Below are 14,784 nucleotides of genomic sequence, written 5' to 3'. Positions count from 1 at the left end.
GGGAAAAAAAACACCAAAGAAAAAACACTTCCTATAATAATAATAATAATAATGATGATGATGATGATGATGATGATGATAATAATAATACACATTGGGACAGATGTATGAAAACCTGTGCAGAGGTCAAGTGGACCAGTTGCCCATAGCAACCAATCAGATTGCTTCTTTCACTTTTCAGAGGCCTTTTTAAAAACTGAAAGAAACTACCTGATTGGTTGCTATGGGCAACTGGTCCACTTTCCCTCTTCCCTGGTTTTGATAAATCTCTAAGACCCCCCCCCAGTGCTTTTAGCAAAAATAACACAAAGATAGCTGAGAAAAGACATGAGGGGGAAGATTTTGATGTTTGTTTGTTTTTTTGCAAAAAAAGAAAAAAACATCAAACAAGAATTGTGTTTGTTCCTAGGCTTAGGCTGTGATTAAAAACAACATATAAATGGTGTTTTTCAAAGCCCACATTGCTTTATTTCTGGTGCTTTTCCCCCCTTTCGACAGACATCTGTCCAGCTATTGCAAAGCTACAACTCCCAGCCAGTGGCGGATCCAGGGGGGGGTGCAACGGGGCAATTGCCCTCCCCCACCCCCCCCGAGTTTGCTGCCCCCCCGCTCCCTAGCATGGTGGAGCCGAAGCTGTAAGCTCCGGCTCCACCATTCACTAACCCAGTGTTTTTCAACCACTGTGCCACGGCACACTAGTGTGCCGTGACATAGTGTAAGATGTGCCGTGGGAAAAACACCCGCCGGGTGTTTTTGCCGCGGGACACCTCTGTGTCCCGAAAGATGCTTTTGGGACACAGGGATGCCTCTAAGTCCCTGCGGCCCCGAGTTTACTTTAAAAACGCGGGGACCGCCGGGAGGTAGCGCACGCAGGGATGTCACTGACGTCCCATGCGTGCGCCCATAGCAACAATCGCAGAGGACCGGAGCAGCGAGGAGGACGCGCGCTGTCAACTTGGTAAGTGTTTCCAGCGGCGCGTCACCTTTGGTGTTCCGAGCACCGCTCCTCCGGTCCCGGGACCTACTTGTATAGCCGGACCAGAGGAGTGGTGCTCGGAACACCGAAGTGGGGCAGTACACAGGCATACAGCCTTCAGTAATACACTGTATGGCTGAAGGCTGTATGTTTGTGGGGGAACTGCACCTAATGTGGGGGGACTATACTGGGCCTAATGTGGGGGGACTATACTGGGCCTAATGTGGGGGGACTATACTGGGCCTAATGTGGGGGGGACTATACTGGGCCTAATGTGGGGGGACTATACTGGGCCTAATGTGGGGGGACTATACTGGGCCTAATGTGGGGGGACTATACTGGGCCTAATGTGGGGGGACTATACTGGGCCTAATGTGGGGGGACTATACTGGGCCTAATGTGGGGGGACTATACTGGGCCTAATGTGGGGGGACTATACGGGGCCTAATGTGGGGGGACTATGCGGGGCCTAATGTGGGGGGACTATGCGGGGCCTAATGTGGGGGGACTATACGGGGCCTAATGTGGGGGGGACTATGTGGGGTCTAATGTGGGGGGACTATGCGGGGCCTAATGTGGGGGGACTATGCGGGGCCTAATGTGGGGGGACTATGCGGGCCCTAATGTGGGGGGACTATGCGGGGCCTAATGTGGGGGGACTATGCGGGGCCTAATGTGGGGGGACTATGCGGGGCCTAAAGTGGGGGGACTATGCGGGGCCTAATGTGGGGGGACTATGCGGGGCCTAATGTGGGGGGACTATGCGGGGGCCTAATGTGGGGGGACTATGCGGGGCCTAATGTGAGGGGACTATGCTGCCAACCTAATGTGGGGGGACTATACTGCCAAACTAATGTAGGGAGACTATACTGCCAACCTAATGTGGGGGGGACTATACTGCCAACCTAATGTGGGGGGGACTATACTGCCAACCTAATGTGGGGGGACTATACTGCCAACCTTATGTGTGGGGACTATACTGCCAGCCTAATGTGGGGGAAAATAAGATATATGCAAGATAAGATATATGCAGTGTGCATAGGAATTTGTTCATATATATATATATATATACATATATATATATATATATATATTTTTTTTTTTTTACTATAGTCCGGTCCTCCAAGGAGACAAGTGCAGTAAGTACTGAGTGACAGTGAGACAGATAAATAGATATAGTGCAGTGCGTTTTTTCCCTCTTTTTTTTTGCTCGTCAACCTCGGTAGCAGTGCCCCGCGAAAAAATTTTTTTACGAGGTGTGCCACGACCCGAAAAAGGTTGGGAAACACTGCACTAACCTTACACACACGCTGTGAGTACACAGCGTGTGAGCTGCGGGGACGAGATCCACTAAAGGCCGGCGCGATGACGTCACATCATCGCGCCGGCGCCTGGAGGACCCGTCCCTGCGGCCTGCATACTGTAAGTAAGGGTATGCTCAGGGTCCAGGGGATTATGGAAACAGGATATGCGCCACTGTTAGGAGGAGGGGGGTCAGAGAAAAGGGAATATTTAATGAGGGTCTGCAGCAGGGACGTGCACACATAGGAGTGAAAGGGGGCTGGAGCCCCTGCCCTTTTCCTCACCTGCCCCTCTAGTGCCCTCACAAAAGGAGGTGCAGACTCAGGCTGACAAGTGAAGTAAAAAGGATCCATTGCTGGAGATTTGTATGTGGTTTAATGGAGGGTGCTGTGCCCTCCCTGCAGCAAGGGGGCGCCACTCACCCTGTCATTATCTGCCATTTCTTTGCTTCTCTCCACACGGAGGAGACAGGAGCAGAGGAGGCAGAGGGAGGCAAATGGAGGCCCCGCCCACAACATGTCCGGCCACAAACCAGTCTAAGCAGCCCTTACTGTAAGTAACTGTAAATATATGTGAGTGATTGTATGTCAGTGTGTGTGTATATATATATATATATATATATATATATATATAAATACACACATATATGTGTGTGTGTCTATCTCTATGTATGTGCAGAGAGGGATGGATGGGGCCTTACTGTAAGTAACTGTAAATATATGTGAGTGATTGTATGTCAGTGTGTGTATATGTATATATGTGAGTGATTGTATGTCAGTGTGTGTGTGTGTGTGTATATATGTGAGTGATTGTATGTCAGTGTGTGTGTGTGTATATATGTGAGTGATTGTATGTCAGTGTGTGTGTGTGTGTATATATGTGAGTGATTGTATGTCAGTGTGTGTGTGTGTGTGTATATATGTGAGTGATTGTATGTCATTGTGTGTATGTATATATGTGAGTGATTGCATGTCAGTGTGAGTATATGTGAGTGATTGTATGTCAGTGTGTGTTTATGTATATATGTGGGTGATTGTATGTCAGTGTGTGTATATGTATATATGTGAGTGATTCTATGTCAGTGTGTGTATATGTATATATGTGAGTGATTGTATGTCAGTGTGTGTGTGTGTGTGTATATATGGGAGTGATTGTATGTCAGTGTGTGTGTGTGTATATATGGGAGTGATTGTATGTCAGTGTGTGTGTGTGTATATATGTGAGTGATTGTATGTCAGTGTGTGTATGTATATATGTGAGTGATTGTATGTCAGTGTGTATATGTATATATGTGAGTGATTGTATGTCAGTGTGTGTGTGTGTGTATATATGTGAGTGATTGTATGTCAGTGTGTGTGTGTGTATATATGTGAGTGATTGTGTGTGTGTGTGTGTATGTATATATGTGAGTGATTGTATGTCAGTGTGTGTATATGTATATATGTGAGTGATTGTATGTCAGTGTGTGTATATGTATATATGTGAGTGATTGTATGTCAGTGTGTGTATATGTATATATGTGAGTGATTGTATGTCAGTGTGTGTATATGTATATATGTGAGTGATTGTATGTCAGTGTGTGTGTATATATGTGAGTGATTGCATGTCAGTGTGAGTATATGTATATATGTGAGTGATTGTATGTCAGTGTGTGTATATGTATATATGTGGGTGATTGTATGTCAGTGTGTGTATATGTATATATGTGAGTGATTGTATGTCAGTGTATATATGTGAGTGATTGTATGTCAGTGTGTGTGTGTATGTATATATGTGAGCAAGTGAATCTATGTGTATATGTATGTATGTGTATGTATGTATATATGTGTGTATGTATGTGTATATGTGTGTATGTATGTGTGTCAGGGATGTGGAAATCCTATAGTCCGACGCCCGGGACAAGTAGTTTTGGGCGCCGGGCAGGTGAATTGTTTATAGATTTAGCCCTGTATCGGGCAGGGACAGACAGACTTCCCCCCCCCTTATTTTTCTTTAATGTCGGTGTGAGGCGCAGGAGCCGATGGAAGTCTACACCTCACACCGGCGCTCAGAGTGTATGGAGGGGGCGGCGGCCTCCAGCTGACTGCAGAGCCCCCTTATCTCCCCTCCCGGAGGATGGACGGAGCTCAGAAGACAAAGCAGGGGGAGAGAGAGGATGTAGACAGCTCCGTGCACAGCTCCATCCCCCGCACACAGCTCTATCCCTCCCCCTCCCCCTGTCTCCACAGGACCTAATCCACCACGGGGAGGTTGCTTGTTTGCACGGGGAAAACACAGAGCAGGGGGGGAGGGGGAGGACGGAAATCTGACCTCACACCGGCCGGGACTACAGCTCTGATGTCCACTCATGGCGGCTCAGGTGAGGAGACCGAGAATACAGGCGGCGGCGGCGGCAGGAAGGGTGGTTGTATATGTAGGGTGTGAGTGTATGTGTGATGTGTGTATGTAATGTATGATGGGGGGCAGGTGTATGTATGATGTATATGATGTATATGATATATGATATGTATGATATATATGATATGATATATATATGTATATGATGTATATGATATATATGTATGGTGTATATCAGTGTTTCCCAACCAGGGTGCCTCCAGCTGTTGCAAAACTACAACTCCCAGCATGCCCTGGGCATGCTGGGAGTTATAGTTTTGCAACAGCTGGAGGCACCCTGGTTGGGAAACACTGGTGGATATGTATGGTGTGAGTGTATGTGTGTATGATGTCTATGTGTGATGTGTATGTAATGTATAATGTGTGTATAATGTCTATGTGTGATGTGTATGTAATGCATGATGTGTGTATGATGTCTGTCTATGTGTGATGTGTATGTAATGTATGATGTGTGTATAATGTCTAAGTGTGATGTGTGTGTATGTGATGTATGATGTGGGGGGGCAGCGGCAGGTGTATGTATGATGTGTGCATATGTATGGTGTATATGTATGGTGTGAGTGTATGTAATGTATGATGTTGGGGGGGGGGTGCAGTGGCGGGTGTGTGTGTGGCGGGTGTAGGAGCGGACTGTCACGTCGGGCCATCTAATTTTATTTATTTTTAGTGGCACCCGCACTAAATTGCACCCCCAGAATCCCCCAGCTGCAGAGCCATAGGCTGCATCAGGGCATGCTGGGTGTTGTAGTTATTAACTGCAATTCCCAGTATTCCTTGACACATCCTATGGCTCTGCAGCTGACACAAACCAAAACTACAACTCCCAGCATGTCCCCCAATAACCTTAACTGTACTATACAGTGCAACATGCTGCAACACCCACAGAACCATAGGCTGTATCAGGGCATGCTGGGAGTTGTAGTTATCTAGTAACTAAATGCAACTTCCAGCATTTTCTGACACAAAATGCAGCACATAAACTGGAGAAGCAGAACCCCCCCCCCCCCCCCCCCAGTAACACATAAGTCCCTATTGAGACTGAAAAATAGTGATTAAAATATTTTATAAAGTGCGTATACATGTGAATAAGCCCCTTTCCTAATAAAAGTTTCCAATTTTCTTTAAATAAAAATAATGTACAAAAATAAACATAAGTGGTATCGCTACATGTGGAAATGTCCAGACTATTAAAATATAATGTTAATTAAACCGTACAGTGAACGGTGTAAATGTAAAGAATAGTCCAGAATTGCTAATTTTTGGTCACTTCATATGAGAAATGTTTTATAAGGTGATCAAAAAGTTACATCTAGACTTTTCTGGGCTTGTCTGGGGTGTAAGAGGAGCTACAGCTCTCCCTCCGCTAATAGCCTGGCATGCTGCGATCACCTATTAACCCATTAGATCACCACTGTCAGCAGTGTCTAAAGGGATCTTATATCCATCCCTGGTGGTCTAGTGGGGGGGGATCAGACTATTTTGGTTGAAATTATTTCATCAACCAGGACAAGTAGATTTTCTTGAGGGACAAGTAGATTGTGTTCCGCTTTAGTCCCTTGGACCAGTAGTTTTTTTTATTTATTTCCACACCACTGTGTGTGTATATATGTGTGTATGTGTGTGTATGTATGTATATATGTGTGTGTATGTATGTGTGTGTATGTATGTATATATGTGTGTATGTATGTGTATGTATGTATATATGTGTGTATGTGTGTGTATGTATGTATATATGTGTGTATGTATGTGTGTGTATGTATATATGTGTGTATGTATGTGTGTGTATGTATGTATATATGTGTGTATGTATGTGTATGTATGTATATATGTGTGTGTATGTATGTATATATGTGTGTATGTATGTGTGTGTATGTATATATGTGTGTATGTATGTGTGTGTATGTATATATGTGTGTGTATGTATGTGTGTGTATGTATGTATATATGTGTGTATGTATGTGTATGTATGTATATATGTGTGTGTATGTATGTATATATGTGTGTATGTATGTGTGTGTATGTATATATGTGTGTATGTGTGTGTGTATGTATATGTATGTATATATGTATGTGTGTGTATGTATATATGTGTGTATGTATGTGTGTGTGTGTGTATGTATGTGTGTGTATGTATATGTGTGTGTGTGTATGTGTGTATGTATGTATATATGTATGTGTGTATGTATATGTGTGTGTATGTGTGTGTATGTATACATGTGTGTGTGTATATATGTGTGTATGTATGTGTGTGTATATATATATGTGAGCAAGTGAATCTGTCTGTGTATGTGTATGTATGTATGTGTATGTATGTATATATATGTGTGTGTGTGTATATATATATATATATATATATATATATATATATATATATATGAGCAAGTAAATCTATGTATGTGTGTGTATATCTGTGAGTGATTGTATGTGTGTACCTGTATGTATGATGTGCCTATTGGCTATATCTTTTAGTATATATTCCATGTTGTATGTATGTGTCAGTGTCTCTATGTATGTGTGTATAATACCTATGTACTGTATGTGTGTATATTACCTATGTACTGTATGTGTGTATATTACCTATGCACTGTATGTGTGTATATTACCTATGTACTGTATGTGTGTATATTACCTATGTACTGTATGTGTGTATATTACCTATGCACTGTATGTGTGTATATTACCTATGTACTGTATGTGTGTATATTACCTATGTACTGTATGTGTGTATATTACCTATGTACTGTATGTGTGTATATTACCTATGTACTGTATGTGTGTATATTACCTATGCACTGTATGTGTGTATATTACCTATGCACTGTATGTGTGTATATTACCTATGCACTGTATGTGTGTATATTACCTATGCACTGTATGTGTGTATATTACCTATGCACTGTATGTGTGTATATTACCTATGCACTGTATGTGTGTATATTACCTATGCACTGTATGTGTGTATATTACCTATGCACTGTATGTGTGTATATTACCTATGTACTGTATGTGTGTATATTACCTATGCACTGTATGTGTGTATATTACCTATGTACTGTATGTGTGTATATTACCTATGCACTGTATGTGTGTATATTACCTATGCACTGTATGTGTGTATATTACCTATGCACTGTATGTGTGTATATTACCTATGCACTGTATGTGTGTATATTACCTATGCACTGTATGTGTGTATATTACCTATGCACTGTATGTGTGTATATTACCTATGGACTGTATGTGTGTATATTACCTATGGACTGTATGTGTGTATATTACCTATGCACTGTATGTGTGTATATTACCTATGCACTGTATGTGTGTATATTACCTATGCACTGTATGTGTGTATATTACCTATGTACTGTATGTGTGTATATTACCTATGCACTGTATGTGTATATTACCTATGCACTGTATGTGTGTATATTACCTATGTACTGTATGTGTGTATATTACCTATGTACTGTATGTGTGTATATTACCTATGTACTGTATGTGTGTATATTACCTATGCACTGTATGTGTGTATATTACCTATGCACTGTATGTGTGTATATTACCTATGCACTGTATGTGTGTATATTACCTATGCACTGTATGTGTGTATATTACCTATGCACTGTATGTGTGTATATTACCTATGCACTGTATGTGTGTATATTACCTATGTACTGTATGTGTGTATATTACCTATGCACTGTATGTGTGTATATTACCTATGCACTGTATGTGTGTATATTACCTATGCACTGTATGTGTGTATATTACCTATGTACTGTATGTGTGTATATTACCTATGTACTGTATGTGTGTATATTACCTATGTACTGTATGTGTGTATATTACCTATGCACTGTATGTGTGTATATTACCTATGTACTGTATGTGTGTATATTACCTATGTATTGTATGTGTGTATATTACCTATGCACTGTATGTGTGTATATTACCTATGTACTGTATGTGTGTATATTACCTATGCACTGTATGTGTGTATATTACCTATGTACTGTATGTGTGTATATTACCTATGTACTGTATGTGTGAATATTACCTATGTACTGTATGTGCCTTTATGTTATGTGCTTGTATTTATTGTATGAAGCACATTATTAGGGAATTAATAGAGGAATGTAAGCACAGTATATAGGGAATTTATGGGAGCACAGCATATATTTCATTATATTGGAACATTATATTTTTATGTATGCTGGCACTGTGTGTAGATCCTTAGGGTGCGTTCACGTGTGCCTATTTTTGCTGCAGATTTTGCTTCTCATTGACAATGGGAAGAGAAATCTGCTAAAGCAAATCTGCAGCAGATCTGCAGCAGAAAATACGCACGTGTGAATGCACCCTTAGTGGTGGCACAGTATAGTTAAATATTAGTGGCACAGTATATAGTTCATTAATGTTGGCACAGTATATAGGGAATTAATAGATGAATGGTGGCACAGTATATAGTTCATTAATGGTGGCACAGTATATAGGGAATTAATAGATGAATGGTGGCACAGTATATAGGGAATTAATAGATGAATGGTGGCACAGTATATAGTTCATTAATAGTGGCACAGTATATAGTTCATTAATAGTGGCAAAGTATATAGGGAATTAATAGATGAATGGTGGCACAGTATATAGGGAATTAATAGATGAATGGTGGCACAGTATATAGTTCATTAATAGTGGCACAGTATATAGTTCGTTAATAGTGGCACAGTATATAGGGAATTAATAGATGAATGGTGGCACAGTATATAGTTCATTAATAGTGGCACAGTATATAGGGAATTAATAGATGAATGGTGGCACAGTATATAGTTCATTAATGGTGACATAGTATATAGGGAATTAATAGATGAATGGTGGCACAGTATATAGGGAATTAATAGATGAATGGTGGCACAGTATATAGGGAATTAATAGATGAATGGTGGCACAGTATATAGTTCATTAATGGTGGCACAGTATATAGGGAATTAATAGATGAATGGTGGCACAGTATATAGTTCATTAATAGTGGCACAGTATATAGTTCATTAATAGGGGCACAGTATATAGGGAATTTATAGATGAATGGTGGCACAGTATATAGTTCATTAATGGTGGCACAGTATATAGGGAATTAATAGATGAATGGTGGCACATTATATAGGGAATTAATAGATGAATGGTGGCACAGTATATAGTTCATTAATGGTGGCACAGTATATAGGGAATTAATAGATGAATGGTGGCACAGTATATAGGGAATTAAGGGGAGGTACGGTATATAATTAAAGGGAAACTGACAGGCTGTTTACTCGCACTAAACCCAATACACTAGGTTACAGTGCAGTATACAAAAATTGGTCTTTCCATTTTCTAGGTATTGCCCCACATTGCTAGTATGCGAAGTCAGTCTTGTGCGCAATGGAGGCGGAGCTTCCCTGCCTCCATCCTGTATGCTGTGCTATGCCTCGCCATCTTTGTATATTTATAATTATTTTTTTTGCCAACTTTAGTATATTGTAGACTGTAAGCATATATTAGTGTGGTGTCCATCTCTTCAGTGTAAGAACCAGAGCTGTGTGGAGATTCCTGCGTAAGGTGGGTGATTGGTGATGGGTGCTGGGTGATGGGTGCTGGGTGATTGGTGCTGGGTGATTGGTGCTGGGTGATTGGGGATGGGTGATGAGTGCTGGGTGATTGGGGATGGGTGATGGGTGATTGGTGCTGGGTGATTGGTGCTGGGTGATTGGTGATGGGTGCTGGGTGATTGGTGCTAGGTGATTGGGGATGGGTGATGGGTGCTGGGTGATTGGTGCTGGGTGATTGGGGATGGGTAATGGGTGATTGGTGATGGGTGCTGGGTTCTGTCATATAGAGCTCAGGTGGGGGCATATAGGGGGAGATTTATTAAAACCTTTGCAGAGGAAAATCCTTCCGCAAAACGATCTGATTGGTTGCTATGGGCGACTGCACCGCTCTTTCTCTGCACAGGTTTGATAAATCTCCTCTATAATACAGTATATTATAGGGCAGCTGTCATATCTTTTCTGTAAATAAGACTGACAGCACAGCCAAAGTGTATATACACATGGCAGACCTTCATAGAAACTGTTCTTGACTCGATTTTACAAAAACACCAACTTTTATGGGGGCTAAGAATGTCGAGAAAGCCTGGCGGGAGGCCACTGTGTCCCTGGGCCGCAGCACATCTGCCCATTAAGTCTGGCAGACGTTTTTTAAATTATGAAAAGTGCCCTCTTTTTTACTTGAGCCCCTGCCCTCCAAAATGTCTGTGCATGTCCCTGGTCTGCAGGGCAAAGCACAGGGGGCATTATATGTGAAGAGCACATGACAGGGGGCCCCCTGTCCTGTGCCCTTCACATATAATGCCCCCTGTGCTGTGCCCCTCACATAATGCCCCCTGTCCTGTGCCCTTCACATATAATTTATATGTGTGGCACAGCACAGGGGGCATTATGTGAGGGGCACAACACAGGGGACATTATATGTGAGGGGCACAGCACAGGGGGCATTATATGTGAGGGGCACAGGACAGGGGGGCATTATATCATATAATGTCCCCTGTGCTGTGCCCCTCACCTAATGCCCCCTGTGCTGTGCCACACATATAAATTATATGTGTGGGGCACACAGCACAGGGTGCATTATATGTGTGGGGCACAGCACAGGGGGGCATTATATGATATAATGCCCCCCTGTGCTGTGCCCCTCACATATAATGCCCCCTGTGCTGTGCCCCTCACATATAATGCCCCCTGTGCTGTGCCCCTCACATATAATGCCCCTTGTGCTGTGCCACACATATAAATTATATGTGTGGGGCACAGCACAGGGGGCATTATATGTGTGGGGCACAGCACAGGGGGACATTATATGATATAATGCCCCCTGTTATGTACCCCACACTTATAATGCCCCCTGTGCTGTGCCCCTCACATATATTGCCCCCTGTGCTGTTCCCCTCACATATATTGCCCCCTGTGCTGTTCCCCTCACATATATTGCCCCCTGTGCTGTGCTCCTCACATATAATGCCCCCTGAGTGGACAGGACATGGGGCTTTATATGTGAAGGGCACAGCACAGGGGGCATTATATGTGAGGGGCGCATGATAAGGGCATTATATGTGCGGGACGCATGATGGGGGCTTTATATATGAGGGGCGCATGATGGATGCATTATATGTGAGGGGCAAAGAATGGGGGCATTATATGTGAAGGGCACAGCACAGGGGGCATTAAATGTGTGGGGCACATGACAGGAGCATTCTATGTGAGGAGCACAGCACAGAGGGCATTATTATGTGGGGGAACAGGACAGGTCATATTATATGTAGGGGCACAAGATGGGGCATTATTACTATATGTGAAGGCACAGAGTGTTTTGCCTTTCAGAAGTATAGTGTATATTGTGAGGAATTTCTGGGGTGGTACGTTTTTTAGGGGCCACAATACATTACGGTATTTTACTCAGAGGGTAGTTACAGCACAGCAAGTTATATTCAGAGAATGCACTGTGTGGTAGTATTAGATTTAGAGGGCACAGTGTGTGTTAGTATTATATTCAGTGGGTACAGTGTGTGATAGTATTATATTTAGAGGGTGCAGCGTGTGATAGTATTATATTCAGAGGGTGCAGTGTTTGGTAGTATTAAATTTAGAGGGCACAGTGTGTGGTAGTATTATATTCAGAGGGTACAGTGTATGGTGGTATTATATTCAGAGGGTACAGTGTGTTGTCTATTCAGGGGGTACAGTATGTCAGAATTATATTAGGAGGGTGTGTGACAGTATTATATTCAAAGAATACAGTGTTTGGCAGTATTATAATAATTATTGTTTTCATATAGAGGATCAGAATGCATTGGCATAGTGAGGAGACGTCTGGGCATCAAGTTTTGCAGAGAGAAGATTTAGCTGGAACAAATCCTGGCGGTATGTACCATCTGAATTAGATAAGGAAAGACTATAGAGAAGACGTCACCTGTAATCACTGATATCATTGTGTATTCTCCTCACTATAGAGAAGACGTCACCTGTAATCACTGATCTCTATAGTGAGGAGAATACACAATGATATCAGTGATTACAGGTGACGTCTTCTCTATAGTGAGGAGAATACACAATGATAAGACGTCACCTGTAGTCACTGATATCACTGCGTATTCTCCTCACTATAGAGCCTTAGCACTTTCCCATTCTGTGGCAATTGGTATATATGATTATTTTTCTGACATATGAGCACGGCCTAAGAGTCTTAAACAAGGTTAGGACTGTATGATACATTTAATAATATTGTAAGTTCCGTAATCTTCTGTCCGCCAACACAAAATACTCTAATAGCGCCCCTCCCGAGACTCGACTCTGGATCCGCCCCTGCTCCCAGCATGCCCTGACAGCCGAAGGCTGAGAGTTGTAGTTTTGCAACAGGTGGGCAGCCACAGGGGATCGGTGTTGCAGTATGTCAATCTAGGGCCATGGTGTCTGATCTTGAACTGGCAGCAGGAGCCATGACCACTTTAAATCAATGGCTGCTGGGACGTATGACTAGTGACATCCTTCGTTCCAGACCGCAACGTCAGGGACGTCACTCGTCAGACGTCCCGGCGGCCAGCGCTGCTCATTGAGCCTACCGGAGTAGCATTGATCTATGTAAGAAACCTATGGGCCGAGGCTGTTGGGGCCACCAAATTATATTACTTATACAGAATGTCTGGTTAGGAGAAACAAATATAACGCACCCACAGGGAGTGGCGCCATTTTAATAAAATTTGTCAAAAACCTTAAATAACAGTCATACAGAATATATTAGAAAGCTTTTTTGATTTTCAGCCAATCAGAGAGCAGCACTACTGAAATAGAACTCCCAGGAGGTAACAGTGTGTCAAACATGTGATGTCATAACCATTGTCCACCAAAGAGCAGCACTGAGCAGAAATAACACGGCTCCTGTTCATTTTCCATCAGTGAGGGGCCGGTGCTGGACACTGTGTAGGGACGCGGGAATGCAAAGTCATACACATGACTGTGACTGGTAAGTGTTACATTGTTGTGTCCAAAAGATCTTTAGTGCAGTTCCATGTGTATTTCTATGATAAACATGTAAATAATCTATCTTTTTTTTCTTATCTTAGATGCACTATCTCCAGGACATGGAGTAGCATTTCCGGACCTACAGCAAGACGTTGGATGAAGGCATAGCCCCAGAAATAACACTGGTCCTGTTCATCAGTGAGGGGCCGGTGCTGGACACTGTGTAGGGACACGGGAATGCAAAGTCATGCACATGACTGTGACTGGTAAGTGTTACATTGTTTTGTCCAAAAGGTCTTTATTGCAGTTCCATGTGTATTTTTATGATAAACATGTAAATAATCTATCTTTTTTGTCCCCTATCTTAGATGCACTATTTCCAGGACATGGAGTAGCATTTCGGGACCTACAGCAAGACGTTGGATGAAGGCACAGGCCTAGGAATCATGCACATACACAGAAACATTTGCCCAAATTATAGAGGTAACCTCCTTTAGTATGCCCAGAGGAAGGGCCATACAGTAGCCATGGATTCCCTACAGGTTTCCTCCCCTCTGGAGGTTTTTCCTGTCCTGAGTATTAGTTACTGTACGCTCTTTGTGAGTGATGGGAGGTTACAAAAAATCCCCTACACAAACATTTTAATAAATAATAAATAAAGTTCCCCTTTTTTTAAACTGTTCTTTGACTTGTTCGACTCATTTATTTATTTCTGTGTGTGAAAATAGAGTTAGCAAAACATGGATGACCAAAGCTGCTCTCCTGCACGATCTGCATAATGTGGTGCAGAGAGAGGCAACTGGTGCTGGGTGGTGCAGTTTATGAGGCAAACGTAGAACACCCAGCAAGTTCCATGCACACGCCTTTTTCTGATGAATGGGACTCATGCAGGGAACTTGCTAGGGGTCATACGGTTGCAAAGGATCAACTTTTGGGTACATGAACTGTCCCTTAAAGGGGTACTCCGCCTCTAGATATCTTATCCCCTATGTAAAGGATAGGGGATAAGATGTCTGATCAAGGGGATCCTGCTGCTGGGACCCCAGCAATCTCCATGCA

General features: G+C 42.6%; 1 long non-coding RNA gene across 1 annotated transcript; it reads left to right on the top strand.

Annotated features, from left to right (window-relative positions):
- Positions 1 to 4,434: 4,434 nt before the first annotated feature.
- On the top strand, positions 4,435 to 14,251 carry LOC130305552 (uncharacterized). Its single transcript, XR_008855123.1, has 5 exons — positions 4,435 to 4,637; positions 12,543 to 12,627; positions 13,660 to 13,726; positions 13,827 to 13,991; positions 14,094 to 14,251. It is a non-coding gene; the product is annotated as an uncharacterized LOC130305552 (long non-coding RNA).
- Positions 14,252 to 14,784: the final 533 nt, after the last annotated feature.

Source organism: Hyla sarda, unplaced genomic scaffold, assembly GCF_029499605.1.
Source record: "Hyla sarda isolate aHylSar1 unplaced genomic scaffold, aHylSar1.hap1 scaffold_1320, whole genome shotgun sequence".
Lineage (NCBI taxonomy): Eukaryota > Metazoa > Chordata > Amphibia > Anura > Hylidae > Hyla > Hyla sarda.
The sequence above is the reverse complement of the archived record's forward strand: the minus strand, read 5'-3'. Positions and strand labels throughout refer to the sequence as shown.